The sequence below is a fragment of the Neovison vison genome, chromosome 5 (assembly GCF_020171115.1).
Source record: "Neovison vison isolate M4711 chromosome 5, ASM_NN_V1, whole genome shotgun sequence".
Lineage (NCBI taxonomy): Eukaryota > Metazoa > Chordata > Mammalia > Carnivora > Mustelidae > Neogale > Neogale vison.
Genome location: NC_058095.1, coordinates 98,754,859 through 98,771,078, shown reverse-complemented (window position 1 = coordinate 98,771,078; position 16,220 = coordinate 98,754,859). Strand labels below are relative to the sequence as shown.

At 34.9% G+C, this 16,220-nt stretch overlaps 1 protein-coding gene across 8 annotated transcripts in view; it reads right to left on the bottom strand.

The window, feature by feature from the left end:
* Positions 1-16,220, bottom strand: part of NBEA (neurobeachin) — a 667,980-nt gene that overhangs the window by 630,718 nt on the left and 21,042 nt on the right. The window lies entirely within an intron of this gene.

Below are 16,220 nucleotides of genomic sequence, written 5' to 3'. Positions count from 1 at the left end.
ATATGTAAGAAATAATTCCTTTGAAAACTGTACAACTAAAAAAAAAAAATGAAAACTGTACAACTCTTTTGTAAAACACAGTATGAAGAACCTTGAAAGACATTTCATTACTCTAAATAATCCTAATGGTGGAAACATATTTATGCACAAAAGTGTTCTCTGTAGCATGACTGTCATGGTCAACAACTGGAAACAACCTAAATATCCCAAAATAGGAAAGTTAGAAAAATGCATTATATACACAAATAGGATATAATACATCCATTCTAAATTAGTTGACAAAGCTATGTAAGAAGTAAATTTTTGTAATAGATTAGCTAAAAATCTTAAATTTATATACAAAAACACACATGACTATGATTAAACAAATAGACCAGTTCTCTGTATAGGTGAAAATCTAAAAGAAAAATAATAAAAATAGTAGTAGCTATAGTGTTTCGGTGATGGAACAATAAGTAATCTTGTTTTCTTCTTATACTAATTATCTTATAATATGGTTATATTAATTTTAATATAAAAATTCTAATTACATAATCCAAACACACAAATCTTTTATATATAAACATTATATAATATATAAATATTATACATATATCTATCAAATTCCAAGATCATAAAATAACCAAGTTCATCCAGCTAAAAAAAAAAAAAAAAAGCCTAAAATTAAATACTTTCTCCCCAATTCCATATTGGACAAAGTGCTGCTTCTACATAATTTCTTTTAATCAAAAGCATGCCTATTTGTATCACACAAACATCTTTTACATCTTATACAAAATGCTATAGGGAAAGGAAAGATAGAGAAATATTAACCAGATCTCAAGTAATGTATAATTTAGTTGGATTATACCCAACATAAGCAAAGAAACAAATATAAGAAAACTTCAAAAATCAAGATATAAGGTAATTATAAAATTGCTGTAAGGCAATTTTATATGTATGTATTAGTTTGCTAAGGTTGTACTAACAACATACTACAAACTAGGTGGCTTAACCAACAAATTTATTTTCTCACAGTCTGAAAGTCTGAATCAAGGTGTCAACAGGGTTGTTTCCTTGGGAGGGGTGTATGAGAGGGGATCCGTTCCATGCCACCCTCCTTGGCATATAGATGACTATCTTCGTATCATCTTCCCTGGCTCCCTTCACATCAGCTTCTCTCTATGTATGTCTGTGTCCAGATTTCCTCTTTTATAGGGATAACCGTCATACAGGATTAGGACCCTCCCTAATGACTACATTTTAACTGTAAAGACCCAATTTCAAGGTCATAGTCTAAATTACTGGAGGTTAAGACTCCAACACACCTTTTTGTTACCATTGTTGGGGAGATGGCAGTAAATTCCACCCATAACAACATGGTTTCAACATCCCAAATACAAAACAACATGGATGAGGTATTTACTTTGCCTAGTGCCTACCAAAGCCAAAACAAACAAATGAACAAACAAAAACTCAGAAGGAACTTATATCAAGTTATAAATATAGACTTTTGATGACACTATTATGGATGACTATTACTTCTGATAAACTGAATTTTTAATTAAGGGAATATATTTTTTAAATCAGAAAATATTTTTAATTAAATTGTGATTTCACTGGTTTCTAACCCCAATCTATTCCTAACTATTAATATCTTTAGCAGAGGCTCTTCTTTGAGAAATGAGTCTCAAAGTCGTAAGTGTCCCTCTGCTGCTATGACTCTCTAAAGAGAATAAAAATCACGTGGAAGTTCTTCTCCTTTTTTCAAAGATGTACTTCTTTGAGGAAGCATAAGGGACACACAGGCAAAGGGAGAGAATCTTTCAAGCAAACTCCCTGCTGAGCAGGGAGCCAGACACAGGGCTCAATCCCACAACCCATGAGATCATGACCTGACCCAAAACCAAGAGTCAGACTGAGCCACCCATGCACCCCAAAATCATGTGAAAGTTTTAAAGACTTCAGATAAAATGCGATATATTATCTCAAATTCCAAATAAAAGCAAGTCTTACTTAAAAAGTAAATCTTAAAAAAATAAAAATAAAAATAAAAATTAAATCTCATTCTTAAAATGTAAGCCCTTTATGCCAGGCATTGTAAGGAAAGAGAGAGAGACAAAGCACAACATTCATTCATGCAGGTATGAATCACACTCTCAGGCACACATAAAAAGAAAAAAAAAAAAAGTGAAGGGGAGGTGAACCATGAGAGACTATGGACTCTGAAAAACAATCTGAGGGGTTTGAAGTGGCGGGGGGGTGGGAGGTTGGGGTACCAGGTGGTGGGTATTATAGAGGGCACGGATTGCATGGAGCACTGGGTGTGGTGAAAAAATAATGAATAATGTTTTTCTGAAAATAAATAAATTGAAAGAAAAAGTGATTGAGCATTGAAATAATTCTATGTGGCCCATTGAAAATAAGTACAATAAATGAAACTAGGCAATCACATAATCACAACTGGAAGTAAGTAGGAGATCTTGTCCAAGCTAGTTGTCTTTATTCAATGAAATATTTTTGCAACTAATATTTTCTAATTTTCTTTTTAAAAGGTCTTCAAGGATGAACTGTCAACACCCTCACTTCCTAGAGTATTTCTACGTCTGTCTCACTCTTAGCCCTCATCTGAAATAAATCTTTCTTATTAAAGGCTAACTTTTCTCATCTTTTCATTAAAGTCAGTAAAAATCATTTTAATTTAATATAGGTACCCCTTCAAAGTATTTCATATAAACTATCAAACTTCATCTAACATATTTTTAATAGCTTTAACTGTATGAACCTTTACTGGTTTCTGCATATCTCTTTGGAAGAACGATAATCAAAATGCTGCTCAAACCCCTAAGGAAAAACATAATTTTTTAAAAATCTAACTAATGTAGAGTGTTGAAAGAATTACAATGCTTCTTACACATAACTATCTTTGTAACAGTCTGAGTGAAAAGCCAGACATAGCATTATTTATTATAGTTCAATTTAGTGTATGCACTGGGCATCATCTATATAACAAGTACTACAGCTTGCGAGGCATTACTCATTATAACTAGGGATCATACTCAAACAATGAGACCATAAATCTCTAAAAGCAACTGGTTATTTATTTCTGAAGATTTACTTCCTCACTTTAATAGGAAGTGGTAGGAATAAATTCTTCACACTAATTTTTGGCAGATTTATTTCTCTCTGAAAATTAACTAAATGGGATTCTGAATAATCCATTCATCTCTGGATTTATTCATTCATTTATTCATTCAAATATTTACTAAGCACACACCATATGCAAAGGCCTAGGGTAGGTATTCAAAATACAGTAGTTAAGATGAAAACTCCTGGTGCCATAACGCTTATATTCTAACACAGTGAGATTATTAATGCATTTTACCTTATTTGGAGAGGCCATGAAATATCTGAAAAATTAATTTGGGAGAGGAGAAAGTAACTAGGAGGAGATAAGAGGGAAATGAAGAAAAGAATCTGAGGCAGAGATAATAGGGTTTACCAAAGCCCTAGGATAATAAGAACCTCTAGTTAAAGATAATAAAAGAACACCAGTGTGGCTGGAGTGCAGAGAACAAGGGGGAAGAGGAAGGAATAATGAATGGAAGAGTAGCAAGAGATGAGACAAGTGAGCTCTGCTGGTATTAGATCATGTAGGGGCTTACAGGTCATATGAAGAATTTTCAGCTTTACCTTAAGAATAACTGGTAACCACTGAAGGATGCTATTCCTTTCTCCAATATCTGTTAACCACATCAAAAATTTAACACTTGCTGATTTGTTCATTTCATCTTAGCTCCTTTTCTCCCAATTAAGGGACTCCAGGTTTCAAAATTATTTGAGGCTAACCCCTTCCCCAGACGGATGGTTAAGATTTTCTTGGTTCTTAGTGCCAATGTTCTAAGGGACTCAGCAACTACAAACTTGGACAGTTAATCTAGACATTAAGATGAGCCTGGAACTATTAGTATAAGTAAAATGAATTAATAGGCTTCTAATGTGCATCTATTAAAATTCTTATACAAATAGAGCAAAGATCCCTGACACAAGTAAATACTTTAAAATAGACTAGCTGATAGGGGGACTTAACACTGTTCATTGATCAATTCTTTTTTTTTTTTTTAAGATTTATTTATTTGACAGACGGAGATCACAGAGAAACAGAGAAGAGCAGGTTCCCCACTGAGCAGAGGGCCAGATGTGGGGCTCAATCCCAGGACCCTGGGACCATGACCTGAGCCAAAGGCAGAGGCTTTAACCCACTGAGCCACCCAGGTGCCCCCACTGATCAATTCTTAAACAATAATTAATTCTTACCAGGAGCTTACCAGTGTGATCAAGGCCGTTGCCTCAGCTATTTGAAATGCTGAAGAATTTCAGGACCAGGCTAAAAACCTAGGGGTTCTTTTTTATGTTCTAGCTCTCAACTCCTCCCAGTTAAAGAGCTAATGTTAAATATTTGTAGAACACAGAGAAAACTGGTCAGGTCACATTTGAATTTAGTAAATCAGCAGAGCAGTCACCCAATGATTTAAGTGGAGGAAATCTTAAAGTCAGACATAACAGAAGGAAGAAAGGCAAGAGAAGTTAAAATTTCCAGCTGAACTTGGCTCTATGTTTTACATCGCCTCTTTATAACATCCTTATGTTGAAACTTAAAAGCATAGTACATTCATCCCCCTCTCTGTTTGCCTAAAAACACCTATTAACATTTCAAACTCTAAGCAAGATATAATATTCCTTCAGAATTCATCCCTTAAACTCTCTGCCAGTGTGTCCATATTGCCTAGCCCAGTGAGAATCAATCACTTTCTCCACTATTGTCTTTCCAAGCAGGTATTTCTATTACTGTATTTCTCACACTTGTTTATATTTATTTCTCCTATGGACATGTGAAAACCCTGAGAGGAGGGGTCTATGTTGTCAAGCACACATAAGAGACTCTATAATCGTTGGGCGAACTAGTAGGCACATTAAGTTTTGTCTTTTATTTTAATTTAGGATAGAAGCAGAATCTGCTAATAATGACCTGGTTCTTTTTTTTTTTTTTTTTTAAAGATTTTATTTATTTATTTGGTAGAGAGAGATCACAAGTAGACAGAGAGGCAGGCAGAGAGAGAGGAAGGGAAGCAAGCTCCCTGCTGAGCAGAGAGCGCGATGCGGGACTCGATCCTAGGACCCTAAGATCATGACCTGAGCCGAAGGCAGCGGCTTAACCCACTGAGCCACCCAGGCGCCCCAATGACCTGGTTCTTAACACAGCACAGATCAGAACTATAAACTCTGGACAAATTATTTAAAAACAGCTTTCTGAAGGTGCTGAAGAGCAACCAAAGGCAGACATGTAAAAGAACAGAAATGGAGTTTATAGGTATAAAACAGTAATGGTATTATATAAAATTCCCTGTTTCTTACAAGTTTTTATTTAGGGAAAGCCCTAATCTACATCATGAATTAACAGGCTTCTATTAGGGACAATCCCAGCAGTTTGAACGTAACAGAAACAATTCTTGAAACAAAAGCACTAGAGAAAAGAAGCCCTCAAAATAAATTCTGGATAAATGGCTGAACCAATAACTACTCGCATTCATGAAATTTCAACTGTTGCCAACCACTGAGTTCTGCAGTTTGAGTTTATCCAAGTAAACAGAAACCTTAAAGTTTTTCCAACAAAATTCAGAAGAGCGTAACAAAATGAGAATCTCTACACACCATTATTCACAGTGTTCAGGATACGATCCAAAATTATTTAACATACAAATAACCAGGAAAATTCATAAGATAAAACACAATCAATAGAAATCAACACAGAGATGACCCAGATGCCTGAATTAGCAGATAAAGATTTAATTTTTTTTATTATGTTATGTTAGCCATCATAGAATACTTCATTAGTTTTTGATATAGTGTTCCATGGTTCATTATTTACAGATAAAGATTTTAAATCAACTATTATAAATGTCTTCATGGAAGTTTAAAAAAAAAATCTCATAATGAATGAAAAGATTGGAAATCATAACAGAGAAGTACAAACTACAAAGCTCCAAATACAAAATCCATAACAGAAAGCTATGATACTTAAAGTAAAATGTTCACAAGACAAGCTAAACGCATATTAGATAAAAAAGAGTCAGTGAAATTAAGGATAAATCAATTTATCTAATCTGAAGAAAAAGGAGAGGGAAAAAATTGGGAGAAAACAAATAGAAACTCGGAGGCCTGTAGGACAAAATCAAAGATCTAATATAATTGTAAATGCAGTACCAATTTAAAAAAAGAGGACTAGAATAGAAAAGTAAAAATATTTATAGAAATCAGTAAGGGGCTCCTGAGTGGCCCAGTTGGTTAACTCCAACTCTTTTTTTTCCTTTTAATTTATTTATTTATTTGACAGAGAGATCACAAGTAGGCAGAGAGGCAGGCAGAGAGTGAGGGGGAAGCGGGCTCCCGGCTGAGCAGAGAGACTGATGGGGGGCTCGATCCCAGGACCCTGGGATCATGACCTGAGCCGAAGGCAGAGGCTTTAACCCACTGAGCCACCCAGGCACCTCAAGTCCAACTCTTGATTTCAGCTCAGGTCATGATCTCAGGCTCCTGGGATTGAGCTCCCCATTGTGATCCTCCATTAGCAGGGAATCTGCTTCTTTCCCTCTCTCTCTGTCCCTCCCCCTGCTTGCATGCTCATTCTCTCTAAAATAAATAAATCTTAAAAAAAAAAAAAAAAAAGAAAGAAAAGAAACCAATAACAGTAAAAACTTTAGAAATGCCTCCAAAAACAATATACCTAATGTCTCTGATCAAAATCCTGTATGTTGTGAGATGAGCTAAAACAGTTCTTAAAGAGAATTATATATCATTAGAAAAGAAAAAGCTCTCCTTGACCTAAAGTTTCATTTTATGCATTTAAAGAAGAACAGAACAAGTAGAAGAGTAGAAATACAGCACAGAATTCAACGAAATAAAAAACAAAAGAAAAATTATCAAAGCCAAATTTTTTCTTTGAAATGAATTGATAAAATTGATAAACCACTAACTCAAATAAATGAGAAAGAAAAAAATGCAAATTGTCAATGTCTGGAATGGATTATCACTACAAACCCTACAGACATTAAAAGCAATTACAGAAATGTTTATGAATGACACTATGTCAACAAATTTGATTACTTAGATAAAACAGACAAATCCTTTGCAAAACCCAACTTTCCAAACTGACACGAGATAAATGAAAATCCAAATAGCCCATATTTATCAACAAGTTAAGTTCATTATCAAAAAGCCTTCCAGTAAATAAAAGTACAGACCTAGATGTTTTCATTGGTGAATTCTATGAAACTTATTCACAATACAGGAGAAAGGAACACTCTTCAACCTATTTTATGATAATCCCGGTAGCAAAACCCAACAAGGACGTTACAAGAAAATAAAATTATGAACCAAATTCTCTCATGAACACAGCCATAGAAATCCTTAAATATTGTAAGCAAGCCAGATCCAGCAATATATAAGATGGAAAATACAGCAGAGTTATCCTAAGAAGTAAAGTTGTTTTAACACTTAAAAAATCAATTTAGCATTGCCACTGGGAATGTAACATGGTACAATCATTCTGGGAAACAATTTGGCAGTTCTTAAAAAGTTAAACACACATTTACCATATGACCCAGCATTCCACTCCTACATATCTACAGAAATAGATGTCCACATAGACTTGTACACAATTATATAAAAGAGTATTATTAATAAAAGCTAAAATGGCAACAATAATTCAAATGTCCATGAACTGGTAAAGCGATAATCAGATGTAAAGAAAACACAATGGATGAGTATTTGGCAATAAAAAGGAACATGAGTAAACCTCATATGATGAATGGCAAAAGTCAAACATATAAAAGATGATATGCTGTATGACTCTCTTTTTATGAAATATTCAGAAAAGGTAAATATAGAAAGAATAAATTAGGGATTGCTGGAGGCTGGAGGTGTGAATATATAAGTGCACTTGAGCTTTCTTTTGGGGGGTGATAGAAATGTAATAAAAGTACATTATGGTTATTCTGAGAATGACCATGGAAAAATAATGTCATTGACTTTTATGCAAAAAATAGATTCATTTTATGGTAAGTAAATTATACCTTATGAAAGTTGTTTTAAAAAATAACTATTACCATACTAATACAACAAAGAAGAAAAACCAGATGAGCGTATCATTCAACACAAAAAAATTAACAAAATCTACCCACTCGTGATAAAAACTCTTTAGAAAATAGGAATAAAAGGAATTTCTTCAACCGGAGAAATGGTTTTTAGAAAAACCTTTGACTAATACAGTATTGGTGAATGCACCTAATCTTCAAATAATGAGTATTTTCCTCCTAATATCCTGAAAAATTAAAGGATGCCCACTCTCTTCACATAGTCTACAATGTACTAAAGATCCTAGCTTGTGTAGTAAGGCAAGAAGAAAAGGATAATGATCATAAAAGGAAAAGTACAACTGTCATTGCTAGATACATGTAGACTTGACTGTTTACAGAAAATATCCTAAGTGCTCTACAAAACAACTATTTAAACAAATATGTGATTTTAGTGAAGTAAGAGACTATAATATATAAAAATCGATTTATTTGTGAGTACAAATTAAAAAATGAAATTTTAAAATTCTATTTATGGGGCGCCTGGGTGGCTCAGTGGGTTAAGCCGCTGCCTTCGGCTCAGGTCATGGTCTCAAGGTCCTGGGATTGAGTCCCGCATCGGGCTCTCTGCTCAGCAGAGAGCCTGCTTCCCTCTCTCTCTCTCTGCCTGCCTCTCCGACTACTTGTGATTTCTCTCTGTCAAATAAATAAATAAAATCTTTAAAAAAAAAAAATAAATAAAATAAATAAATAAATAAATAAAATTCTATTTATAATAGCAGGTAACATCAATAAATCACTTAGAAATAGATGTAACAAAAAATATATAATGCCACTAAATTATAAACTCTAAAACACTGCTGGGAGAAATTTTTAAAAGACCCAAGCAAATAAGAGATACACCATATTAATGAATCAGGAAACTTAGTATTTTTAAGAAGTCAACTCTCCCAACCCCCCAAATGAAGCTATACATTCCTGCAGACCTATGTATAATACATCCTCTGGGTCTCCTTGCAGACTGACAATGGATTCTAAAAAGTTTATATAAATGAAACCATAATAACAGCAAAAACATCTTGGAAAAAGAAAAAAATTAACAAAAGTTAATTCAAAGCTATCTTGGAAAAAGAAAAGTAGAGAATGTACAAACTACCCATTTCAAAATTTATCGTAAAGCTCTGGTAATCAAAATATCATAGTACTGGCATAGACTGACAAATAGATGACTGGAACAAGACAGAATCACACTTACACATCACTCAATTTTCTACAAAGGTGCTACAGCAATCCAAAAGAGAAAAGTAAGTCTTTTCCACAAGTAACAATGAAACAAATGGATGATCAATATGAGGAAGATATAAAACCTGAATCCATAACTCATATCACAAACAAGAAATTTTATATAGATTATAGATTAAACAAAAGAATTAAAACTATAAATCTTCTAAAAGAAACCACAAAAGAATATGTGCATCATCTGTAGTGAGCACAAAATTTTCTTAAGGACACAGAAAGAAAAAACCATAAAAAAAATTGATGAATTAGATTTAATCAAAATTAAAAAGTCTTTGCTCATGAAGACAGTTACAGATAAAAAAATTCAAAGACTGTGAAAATTTTTCAAAAAATAAATCTGACAAAGGAATGGTATCTAAAAATAAAGAACTCCTAAATATTTTTTTTAATTTAAAAATGGCAAAACATTTGAATGGCTCGTCAAAAAAATATGCACAAATCACCATGAAAAAGTGTTAACCATCATTAGCTACCACAGAAGTTCAAATTAAAACCACAATGAAATAATATACATCCATGAGAATCACTAAAAGTACTGATTACATAAAATGCTGGTAAGAGCAGGAACTCTCACATAGTGTTCGAAGTACAAAAGACTTCAACCATTTGGAAAAAGGTCTAGCAGGTTCTTGTTAAACCAAATATACATCATCTCTCTGACCCAGCAATTACCTTCTTAACAATTTACCCTAAGTAAATAAACTGCAAATCCCCAAATGACTTGTATAAGAATGTTCAAGGAAGCTTTATCCATAATGGTCCCAAACTGGAAACGCCCAGAGTTCCAACAACACAAGAGTGGATAAAGGATGGTATACTTATATGACAGTCTCAGCAATTAAAAGTAACAAACTTCTGAGAAACAACATGAAAAAAATGCAAAAGTACCATGTTTAATGAAGAAAGCTTTAATAAGAAGTGTTCATTCCTATTGTCAGATCCCATTTAAACAAATTCTATGACAGTAATCTGTGGTGGGAAAAAACTCAAGAGTAGATGCCTAGGGGGATACGGGGTAGAGGATAGGCCAAAACTTTCTGAGGTGACCATAATATTCTTTATCTTGACAGGGGTTTGGGTTATCCTCATATAAGCATTTGTCAAAACTCATTAAATATTATACTTAAGATTGATGTTTTCATCATATGTAATTTGGGGGAGGGAGTGTATAGGGAGACCACAACTGATTTAATAGATACATATGTATGGCTACAACCTAATTTGAAATGTATATATAAAAAGCAACAACAACAACAACAACAAAAAGCCAAGATGGACTAATGGATGGATACATATGTGATAAAACAAGTTATAGAAAATGTGAACAGTAGAATCTAAGTGGTAGAATGACAGGCACAGGAAATCCTGAACTTCATGAACGTTGGTCTGGAAAGGTAAATGCCTCCCAATTATCAAGATGGATTACAGTTCCTTTAAAGTAGCAGTTAATATTACCACCTATTCTGCTTAAGATAATCAAGTATAGGGGCACCTGGGTGGCTCAGTGGATTAAGCCGCTGCCTTCGGCTCAGGTCATGATCTCAGCGTCCTGGGATCGAGTCCCGCATCGGGCTCTCTGCTCAGCAGGGAGCCTGCTTCCTCCTCTCTCTCTCTCTCTCTCTCTGCCTGCCTCTCTGCCTACTTGTGATCTCTCTCTGTCAAATAAATAAATAAAATCTTTAAAAAAAAAAAAAGATAATCAAGTATAATCTACATCCATTCATATTTATGCTTAAATACATATTGATAGGCATACAAACAAGTAGAGTAGAAGTAAAAAAGTTCCCTAAAAGTAAAATACCACAACTACAAAGCCTCAAAAATCCAAACATTTTCTCCAGAGAAAAAAGCAGTATGAAGAGTTTGCAAAAGGCCACAATGAACGATCAACTTTATGTCTCAGATAACTTTCCATATTGTGACCTAATATTCTATGCCCTTCTTACCCAAGACTCACCTTATATTTTCATTTCACCTTGCGTGTCTCTCCTTTATGAAGCTTTCCCTGAGGCTCCACTTCCCAAAGATACTATCCACCCCTCCTCAGAAATGCCATTAATTCTTTGTATTTCTCTTATAAGACTTAAGAAATTTACATCTACTAGGAAAGAAAAAACTGTTTAAAGGATTGGGCATCAGGAAGCCAACTCTACCTGTGTGACCTAAGATAAATTACTTAATCTTGTTTCCTTATATCTAAATTGCAGATAACAGGACTTTCATCTCATAGGATTATTATGCTTAGCCTTCTGCATAAAGTACTGGATAAAAATTACTATTATTATTATTCTATTATTAACTCCATATAAGCCTAATTCAGTACCAACAATATTTAATAGGTATTCAATTTTTTAAAAAATATTTCAGTTGAAATAGCAAGTGAATAAGCTATTCATGTGTTACTGATTGATAGACTATTGCTGTGGCCCATATACAGAAACATACTTAAGGAACTGCCCCTTCAGTTTAAGGATGATCCTAGTAAATCATCTGTAGTTACTCACAAAAACAAATGAGCTTCACGTTGGTTCTTCTGAACTTTGCTTTTATTTTATCCCAAAAAGATTAGATTTTTTTCCCATTACCCTCATTTTCATCATAATTTCTAAGGGCAATTCTCTTCATTCCCTACCCTAAGCTTGTGGGCACATCATCCAAACACCTGGATAACAGTAAACCCAAACCCTCCCCTTGCCATCCCTGTTAAAACAGTCAGTTATAGCCCATTTCCAATATTCCTTGTTTAGAGGCCTTCCAAATGCTTATCTTTATGCACATTTGAAACTTCAGACATACTAAGACATAAAATTAACAAGATAAATTGATAAATTATCAGCATGATCATTCTTTCCATGTGAAACCTTCATGCAACCAAAGTATATGATTCATACTCTGGAAGAAAGAAAAAAAGAGGCAAAAACCAAAAGTTCTTAAATGTTCATGTCTTAATCTCCATTATTTAGCAGTAAATGCCAAATTTCTATTCTCTTGTTGAATAGCTCTCATAATGTGGAACTCACACAGCCTCCCTTAGTCAAAGGGATAAAACTCAAATGCAAGTCTCCAAATCCTTTTATTAAAAAAACAAAAAAGTGGGATTCAACATAAAATAGATGGGAAACAACATCCTAACGACAACAGATTAGACAAAATATTACTAATCAAGAAATACGATAAAAATCATGGTCACTCAGCAGAATAACTACCAGTTGTTATCTGGCAGACAATATTCAAGCCTTCTTAATTATAGGAGTGAAAAGGAATTAATGTCTGAGAACTGAAGTCTTCCTCAAAGAATACTAAAACACATTAGTAATCAGGATACATGTGTGGAAAAATTTCCTTGGTCACTCACCAAGCATCCTCAAACAAGAATTTCTCTATGGGTAGTACCACTGTAGTACTGAACTTTTCACTAAAATTACATCACTAATGTTGTAACATATAATTTTTTAAATTATGCAAATTAGGGGTGCTGTGGGTCATTCAGTCAGTTAAGCATCCGACTCCTGGTTTCTGCTCATGCTTAGTATGGAGTCTGCTTCAGGTTCTTTCTTCCTTCCCCTCTGCTCCCCTCACCTGTGATTTCTCTCTCTCTCTCTCAAACAAATAAATAAGATCTTTTTTATAAATTCTATAAAATTAGTGTAACATCAACAAAAAAATTTTGAAGAAAGAGAAAATACGGTTCAAATGTCATCTTCTTGGAGAAGTCATTCCCATTTTCCTAGAGCAAGGGTCTACAAACTACTGCCACCAGATCAATTCTAGCTTGCTTTTTTATAAGTAAGATTTTATTGAAAGACAGAGCCATGTCTGTTCATGGACATATTGTTTAAGGCTGACTACAGTATAATTAAAAATATGTATTTGGTCTTTGCCCCCAGTTTCTGGAACATACCTTCAAAACCGTTGGCATTTCATAGGTGTCTTTTGTTATCCATTATTAGTTCCTTTTTATTATACCTAAGGTTATGCTAACAAGGTGACTCATAGTTCCTAGATAGTTTAAAAAGAGGGGCTAGCTGTAAAAGACCAAGCATGTGACCAAAGAGCTAGAGACTGAGTTCAATTATGTGGTCAATAATTAAATCAATCATGCCTACATAATGAAGACTCCATAAAAACTCCTGAACAATGAGATTCAGGAAGCTTCCAGGTTGATGAACACATGATGCACTGAAAAGGTGCTGAGAAAGGGGACGGAAGCTCTGTGCACCCACTCCCCACCTCTAACACCTTGCCCTCTACATCTCTTCCATCTTGCTATTCCTGAGTTGTTATGAAACTAATTGTAAGTATGGTGCTCTCCTGAGTCTGTGAGTCATTCTAGCAAATTTTTTTTTAAAGATTTATTTATTTACTTATTTGACAGAGAGATCACAAGTAGACAGAGAGGCAGGCAGAGAGGGAGAGAGAGAGAGAGAGAGAGAGAGAGAGAGAAGCAGGCTCCCTGCTGAGCAGAGAGCCCGACGCGGGACTCGATCCCAGGACCCCGAGATCATGACCTGAGCCGAAGGCAGCGGCTTGACCCACTGAGCCACCCAGGCGCCCGCAAATTTTTTTTTTAAAGATTTTATTTATTCATTTGACAGAGAGAGATCACAAGTAAGCAGAGAGGCAGGCAGAGAGAGAGGAAGGGAAGCAGGCTCCCCGCTGAGCAGAGAGCCCGATGCAGGACGATCCGAGGACCCTGTGATCATGACCTGAGCCGAAGGCAGCGGCTCAACCCACTGAGTCACCCAGACGCCCCCATTCTAGAAAATTACTGAACTTGAGGGTGGGGATGTACTCAGCAAGGCAGAAAAGTCGGTAGCCCCACTTATAGCTAGCATCTGAAATGGAGACTTGTGGGACCAAGTCCTTAGTTTATAATGTTTGTACTAACTCTAAGTTGTTAGTGTCAGAATTGAATTGAATCACAGGACACCTAGTTGAGGTCAGAGAATTAATGATGCTGACTTTCCACTACAACAAGTTGAGTAGCTGCAATAGACACAATATGGCCCACAAAGCCTAAAATGCCTGGATCTTTATATAAAATGTTAGCCTCCTGTTTTAACATTTTGGGTACAGATCACTAACATATTACCTATTATATTATATATTTGTCTATCTCCTCCAGGATATTACTACTTATGAACAAAATAATGTTTTATTATCATTTTATCTTTAAGACCAACTTTTTGGCATACAGTTGACAGGAACTTAATAAAAATACTGATTTCGGGGGGAAAAAAACTTCCTAAAGCATGTTTCTATCTCAGTGTACTTTATTTCCTACATTAGAATCAGTCCTATGTTCTGATTCTAAAAGAAAAAAAAAATTGAAAGATGATGGATTATTAGCATGCTTAAGGCTGAGAGGACCACAAACATTATCTAACTCAGTTTTTATTTTCAGTTAGGCAAAATAAAGTCTAGGACACTTACATGAATTGCCCAACTAGTTAGTAACAAGGGACACCTGGGTGGCTCAGTGGGTTGAGCCTCTGCCTTCAGCTTGGGTCATGGTCTGAGGGTCCTGGGATCGAGCCCCGAAAAGGGCTTTCTGCTCAGCAGGGAGCCTGCTTCCTCCTCTTTCTCTGCCTACTTGTGATCTCTCTCTCTAGAGAGATTTATTAAATAAATTAATTAATTAAAAAATATATATTGGACTCCAAGTCAAAAATCAATAATCTTTTCACTAACAATAGCAAACCTTTTTCACAAGTGAGAAAAGAATAACAACATAACTAAACTTTATTCAAAATATACCATCCAAAAGTGCTCTCCATTCATGCTACTCGGAGTACCAGCCATGAATGAAGAGACTGAATCACTCAGAGGGGAGCCTGCTTCCTCCTCCCTCTCTCTCTGCCTGCCTCTCTGCCTACTTGTGATCTCTGTCTGTCAAATAAATAAAATAAAATCTTAAAAAAAAAAAAAAAAAAAGAAGAGACTGAATCAGAACATGAATCAATGTTCAGCTTCTTTCAAAAGCAAGCTTTGTTATGGAAAAAGAAACAATTATTTGAAATAAACAATGTACCTACAAAGTTGATTTATATTCTGGCACAAGCTCCTTATCTCCTCTTAGACCAAGAAACATTTTACAAATACACAAACCTGTTTTGGGGGCCACATTTTCCATAGCAACGTATTAAATAAACATTTGGTACAGAAGCAGAAACTGTTAATAATATAATGATCTGTCATATATAGAATTCACATACACAGTTCCCACTTGAAAGGAATAAGAAGGAAAATAACCTATTTCGTTTCATATTTATGGATTTTCATACACACACACACACATATGCAGTGTAGTTACAAACATAAAGAGAAAGAGAAACAGAAGCTCAGAAAGATAGAATACTTGGCTCAAGGTCACAAAGCAAAGAAAAGGCAGAGTCAGGATTTGAATTCAGATTAGTCTTACCACAAAGGCCAAGCTCTTTACAGAAAACCAGGATACAAAAACAGACTTGACGCAAACAGCATTTACACATTAATTCATAAATCTAAATACAGTCAGATACATCAGCTCATAGGTATAAAAGGCCTAAAATGAGCAGGTACACAATGGAGCTAGAAGAAACACTGACTATTTATATACACTTCCCCACTGAACAAGTCATCTTCTCTGACCAATCCAGTTGTTTCAGGAGAGAAACAAGAAGTACTGAAAGAATAAGACAACACTATTCTATCTTACCAAATCAATTTACAGGGAATGTATGGATTGCTTTGCTCTTGTCACTCTCTTGCCAAAACTTCTTCCTCCACATTGCCCAAAGGCCTTAGCTTCAAATTCACCCAGCTTCACTT